At 38.3% G+C, this 6961-nt stretch overlaps 1 long non-coding RNA gene across 1 annotated transcript in view; it reads left to right on the top strand.

Annotated features, from left to right (window-relative positions):
* Nucleotides 1-729: 729 nt before the first annotated feature.
* Nucleotides 730-6961, top strand: part of LOC104955632 (uncharacterized) — a 59676-nt gene continuing 53444 nt past the window's right edge. Inside the window, exons 1-2 of the long non-coding RNA XR_799472.1 lie at nt 730-754; nt 909-991. This is a non-coding gene — a long non-coding RNA (uncharacterized lncRNA). The remainder of the gene's footprint in view (nt 755-908; nt 992-6961) is intronic.

Raw genomic sequence — 6961 nt, 5'->3', positions numbered from 1 at the left:
CACCAACTCATAAGGAGTGAGAAACATTAACACAATTTTCTGATCTTGCAAAAGGAGACATTGTCATGTTGACCAAGGGGGTCAGTATTCAAACCAAAGACCCCCACATCTGTTTTGCTTTTTTACACTGAACAAAACAACGCTAACACAACACTGCCCAATTGTACAATATTAGAAAGCCTACTGGCCTACTGAAAGAATAAGAAGCTTGCTGTGTAACACAACAGCATGTTGAAATACCATACTGGTCCTACCTTTAACCGAGACGTCCATCTGGCTCAGATTCCATCTATCAGAGGTACCAAGAAGGAATTCGGTGATGAAGCAAACTCCAAATGTGGGCAACTTATTTAAAGTAATTATAATTTTGAAGATGGCAGTATACTTTGCAGCAAGGCCATGCTATCATTCCCCACAAAACTGCACCGGAGAGCAGAAATGTAAAGGCCCCAGCCTGAGGTGATACCAAAATAAGGGGTGCTATTGTCACATCTGTAGAATTACCAGAATAATTATTCTTACTTAGAATACCAAAACACATGTTTAAAATAAATAAAAATGACCATCAATCCATTAAGTACATCTTATTTATTATGAATACACGAACCATCTACAAAAAAGCTACCAAACATGAATCTTACATTTATTCAACACCCCCACCTTACTCATGTTGGGTGTAGCCCCTCCCGGAACGATTAACAGGTGTTGGTTTTAATCGCGCCCCTGAGAGTTGGACACAGCAGTCAGAGCACAGGTAAAGGTTTATTACTTGATTCGCTGTCAATTGTTATATCTGTTAACATTAATGCTACAATAACTGCGTTCATGACATTTCTCTTGTTTATACTTTTTGATTGGTCCACGATAAGGTCGCTCCGCTGATCTCACGGTGTAATTATCTGCTACAGGTGCGCCGAAAATCCACCCACCGACTTCTACAAATAACAACATGAGTTCAGACGGCCTGCAGACTTAACAGCATCCAAACAAGGTTTTTAAATGCAACACGCGCTTTTTATTCTACTAGTAATGTGATTTTATTTCCCTGTGCAAAGCATGATACAATACCTTACTGTGACTTAATACTTAATACGCATATTAATAATTCACTAATTAGGTAACGGAGACGAAAATCACTTCCGGTTCACTTCCTCTGCGGCAGGCTTCTTGATATGTAGATACAATCAGAGTCGGAAGAAGTACTCAGATATTGTACTTAAGTTAAAGTAGAAATACCAAAGTGTAGGAATACTGCTACAAGTAAAAGTCCTGTATTCAAAATGTTACTCAAGTAAAAGTAAAAAAGTATCGGCATCTGAGTGAACTTGAAGTAGGCTACCTAAAGTACAAGTACCTACTTATTATGCAGATTGGCACTTTTCACAATCATATATATTATATGTTTTGATTATATGTATCCTAATAATCCTAGATTAATGATCCTATTTATCATTAATCTATATCTGCAAAGTAACTACATAAATGTATTGGAGTAAAATAACCATATCTACCTCTGAATTGTAGTGGAGTAGAACTACAAAATAGCAAAAAATCCCTCAAAAGTGTACTTAAGTACTGAGTAAATGTACTTAGTTACTTAGGAACACTGGTTATAATCAGTTGCATGAATAAATAATGCCAACCGATAAATACAAAGGCTTCAAATAGACGCTGTGACCGTCATCGGCCAATACTGCATCCGCTGATCTTTGAATGGATAAACCATAATAGTGTGTTTTTTTTAAACATTCAAATGACAAAAGGTATTTTTTGTAGTATATGTTGTTTCCATAATAACCTCATGACCACTCTGAAATCAGAAGAAGGACTTTACAACTCCAAATGGGAATTCAAAAGAGCATTTGAATGCTTATAAGTTGACGTTTCCTCTAATTTTTTTAAGGTTTTGCCCCTTATTCTGCTGTGTCCATGTCAAGGCTTAATAGAATGTAGTGGCGGGTTATTGTAGACAATCAGTGAAGTTGTGTTATGTGAAGGCTAGTTATAAATAATAGAAAATGGAAAATTACAGGTAGACATGAAGGTAGACATGAAGGTAGACAGACAGGGTTCCATTTTGGCAGGCACTCTTGTGTCAGGTAGTCGGAGACAGATGAGCAGGGAGACAGGCAGACAGTTATTACTCTTACAGCACCACTGATCAGCAGTAATTATCTTTTCTGACCATGGGAAGGCTTCCTTTAATGCCTCCCTCTCCGCTGACAGCTCATTAATCTCCAGCAGCTGAGCAGACAGAGCCGGGCTGCCAAACATCGGAGCACAAACCTGTTCCGACAACATACATACATACCTGAGACATGACAAAAATAAAATCACTCCCCTGTGTTACCTAAAGAGGCTCAGCCACACAGGAGTTCACATACATAACTTTATAAGAGCCGACATCTCTGATTTATATCTATATTTGCTTTTTGCTTGGAACAGGAGAAGGTATTTTGAGATGTTGTGGGAGTGAGAACACAGTGATGACTACATTATAGCTTATAGTTTGAATCAAATGAAAAATGTATGGCGAAAGTTGATCCTCTTGTCTTTTTGGTAAGTGCAGGCCTAAAGTGCTTTTGGCTCAATGCAAAATACAACAAGTGCGCAAGGTAGGCGTTGTGAAGAGTTTTATTACAAGTTGAGGCAGTAACAAATGAAAACAGATTCAACCGACAACAGAAAAGGAAAACAAAATATGGTATTTAGACATGATAAACTCGGAAATATGTGTTTAAAATGGAAAGAAATGAAGGATTAAACCAGCTCTTCTGCAGACACAGTATAAGCTCCCCAGCTTCAGTCTGTGGAGGCTGTAGATTCATCCCCATTAGGAGTAATCCCAGAAAGTGAACCAGGAGCAGATGCTGTTGATACAATGTGAGTTCATGTGCAGATTTAACAACTCTCATTGTGTAAAGCAACAATAAAACAATGCCTCCTTGGCTGGGTGGCATGCCATAAACAGGCAGGCTTAAACAGCTGGAGAGTTTCCACTCATTGTTAACCATCCGTCAGAGAGCAGCACACTACCTGCAGAAAGCATACATACAAATGAAATGATTATTGTTTTCCTTTTTTTGACTTGTTTTCTTGCTGTTTTCAACATTTCTGATAATATCATTACATCACAAACCAATCTAAGGTTCCATGATACCAGAAACACAAATAATTAATATTTTTAATTCATTTTAACAAATGTGGCATCAAAAACAGTGACTTGCAAATATTCTGATTTGAGCTGCTTCCCTCTGAAATGTGAAGCTTTTATGCAAATAGTGTCAAGGGCAGGGTTTTAGTTTATTTAAGTGAGAACGTTTCCGAAAAATGTGAAACTGTGTCAAAATAATAGGAGAATACAGTAAAATAGCTGAAAAAAAGAGATTTTAATAACCATCTAATGATCCTTTATGTGTGTTGATCTAGAGACATGCTCAAAAGGTACAGGCCGACAGGTACAAACAGGCTATTATGGCCCAAAACACTTTCAAAAACGTTTGCAAAAATAAAACAAAAACGTTCCGAAACATCTTTACCAACTTCACGAAACATGAGCAGCATATACTAAAAGCATTGCATAAACAAAACACTGCAAATAAAAAACGTTGCAAGAAGCTCAAAACCCAACGTCAGCAGGGGCGCTAACACGTTAACATCCCTTTGATGTCCCCTTAAATGCTGCACGTTCCGTCAAGTTGGTGAACACTTAATTGATATTAACTATTTTTGAATGACGCATAAAACTTCCCTGATTATTAAGTAGAAAAGTGGAACGGTGATTACAGATTTATTTATTTTTTAACCTGGCAGCTGCCTGTCTGTCATCCGTCTTCCCAGCCTCACTTATCACTGAACTCCAAAAGAGAGACGTGAGCTCAGGCTTTCTGCTGACCCCTCCTCGTCTCAGTCGATGCCCGGAGCCGCTGATTGGCAGACCCTCACTGTATAATGACTGTAATTAATTTCTATTAAACAGGTCCGTTATTATTGTTCAACCGTTAGAGTGGCGTCGGGGCGATTAACACACCCTGCCAGACTGCAGGCTGGGCGAGACAAATTAAAATCTCGTCACCTCGGAGGCCATCGCCGGCGCCGCCACCGCCTTCTCACGAGAAGGGGAATACAAAGAGCCTACAGGCTGCAGACACTGCATTTAATGAAACACTGATATGAAGACACATGGTGTGGAGCCATACTTTACAGCCTAATTCACAGTGATAGCAAATGTAGTGACAAATGCTACAAAGAAATCACATAAAAGAATATTCCATTAGTAACTGCCGCAGAGGAGATGGTGAAACATGTCACAAAATAACAACAAAAAGCTTTCTAGCTCAGAAAACAGCTGTCTTAAATAATAAAACCCCACAGAACTTGCAGAGAAACAAAACACAAGAAGTGATAAGGGAAGATAACAAACATCAGCATGTTAGTACTCAAGTCTGTTTGTGCTTTTTATTCTTAAAACTATTTATAACCATGCTTGCAGTGTGGTTCGAGGGATGTTTGTGTGACTGTAACACAGATCCAGACTAATATATCACCAAGACTATGATTCCTGTCATCCTCTTGATTCCTGGTATCAAGAGGAAGAATCCTCACGACTCATAGGTTATGTAGGTTCAATTATCATGTGAAAGTATATATATTTTCCAAATGACCTACTTTAATTAATGTCTCAATACCAGAGAGTTATGCCTATCAGGCTCGTCTATAATTTGGAGCTTCTCAGCTAATGTTAGCGTGTCAGATGGCGAATTTGGTAAAAACACATGCTAAAAACCATCATGTTAGCATTGCCTTTGTGAGGCAAAACCTCTTAAAAAAATAATGTGCCTATACTGCTGGACAATGCTGCTAGGGCTGGAATGAAGGCTGTCATTTTCAAAATGATTTTACTCTTTTCCTTTCTACAAATAATTGTATTGATTTAAAAAAAAAAGTTTTTTGAGTGTTAAATACAAGTAGATTTCTGCTGTATTCAAATCTCCTCGACTACCTTTTTCCATTTTCCTCTTTTATTGAAGTGTCCAAATAGACTCAAGTATTAACATATTGCCTTACCCAGAGCAAACCTGTCATTTTCACCTGGAGGGGTTATTTTTCTTTAATGGCAATACACAAAAAATACCACCAGACACATAATGAGGATTATTAAAAAGCTATGTTATTTTGACGTTTGCAAACAGGGATGCGTAAATCATCGGTTTGTATCCTTAATTTCACACAGCAGACTCATTCACGCTGCGGACGAGTTTAGCAGTGAAATGCCTCCTCTTGTTTCCTGGTTAAACGTGTCTTTGGCTGATGTTTTGTTCCTGGATTGTAATTATGTTATTCAGGGTTCCCAAAAGCAATATTTGCAACATTAGATGTGAAAAAGTCCCGTTAATAGATTTTCCAGTCCTCCCCTCTGGTTTTTATTTTTTATTATGTCTGCCTGGTACCGCAAATATCACTCTCCTAGCTCGCCCACCCCCGGGCCACCACAGCAGCAGATGATGGGGTGCGAGTGTGGCGAAGGATGGTGGCAGAAGATGGGAGGTAGAGGATAGAGGAGGGGGGAGGCAGAGAAAAAAGGAGGGGGAGTGGAGAAAGGAACCAAACAAAGGACAGAGGGAGGAAAAAGTGAGAAACACAACCTTTTCTCACTTCGATAATCCCTCAAAGTGACGTGACTCATCCACTACGTGACTCATATTGCAGATCCTCACTAATGGTGCCAGATGGACAACTCAGTGGTAACACTATAGTTCCCCTGAATACAAACCACTCTTGTTTAAAACACTAACGTAGTACAAAAAAAATGTATCTTCCATCATCGATTTAGAAACACAGTAGTCTTTGTTGGGGTCTAGTTTGTTGTTCTAACCCTTTGACTTTTCATACGCCAGATATTCCCATCAGCATTTGCTTTACTTTGTGTTTGGTGCAAATTAGTCCAATGTGTAATAACACACCTAACACAAATGGTGAACATAGTAAAAACAAATGCCAAACATAAGAATCATTTGTCCTAACAAAAATGGTTCATTGTAGAAACACATTAGCCTTTGTTAGTGGTTTGTTCCAATGAAAAATGACAACATAAGTAAACGAGCCACATTTCTGAAGATATCGGTAATGAAAATGGAAAAACACCCACTGAGCTGAATATGTAATTGTCTGCAGTGTGTTTTAGTCCCATCTCTGCAGTGATCTCCTGATGCTCATGATGACCACTGACTACTCCTTATTACATTAAGTAACTACTTAGTGCATATTAATGAAGTGTTCATTCCACCATGTGAAAAAAGTGGCTTCTACTCATTACTGGCTGATGTACACTTGTAGTGGTCCTCTAGAGCAGGGGTTCCCAAAGTGGGGGTCGCGAGATGATTACAAAAAATAAATAATAAAAAATAGATAATTTATTATTATTATTATTATCCAGTGTTTCCCACATAATTCGATTCTATGTATAGGGGCACCGCACCCCCCCCCCCCCATGCAAATGAGCCATGATCTCATTAAATATGTGCATATTTTAATACTTTCAGGAACGCAATTCTGAACATTGGATAAAGTCAGGTTCGAAATTCTTGTTTCATTTTGTAGTCATATTAGAATCTAACATTTTTACAGAAGGGATTTTGGATATCTCTTTTTTATCACTCCATAAATAAAAAAATACAAAAAAAAACCGCCATAAAATATCAATTTTCGCCATGTTTTTAGGTATAAAATGATATATAATTCAGGCTATGAATGATATATGAACAAACCCTTCAGTAAAAGCCTTCATAATATTGATAGGAATATAACTGGAAGGTTTGGTGTGTGTACGTGCTACTGAAGTGGACATTTCTCACTCAGGAACATGAGAAAAACTCATTTTGAGAAAATGACCTTTAAAGATTGCAGTGAGGCACTACCTAAACCCTCCTGTTCTTCTGGATGACAGCTTGCGCCTCGACGC

Source organism: Notothenia coriiceps, unplaced genomic scaffold (genome assembly GCF_000735185.1).
Source record: "Notothenia coriiceps isolate Sejong01 unplaced genomic scaffold, NC01 NC01_scaffold00024668, whole genome shotgun sequence".
Classification (NCBI taxonomy): Eukaryota; Metazoa; Chordata; class Actinopteri; order Perciformes; family Nototheniidae; genus Notothenia; species Notothenia coriiceps.
This window is presented reverse-complemented; position numbering and strand designations above follow the sequence as displayed.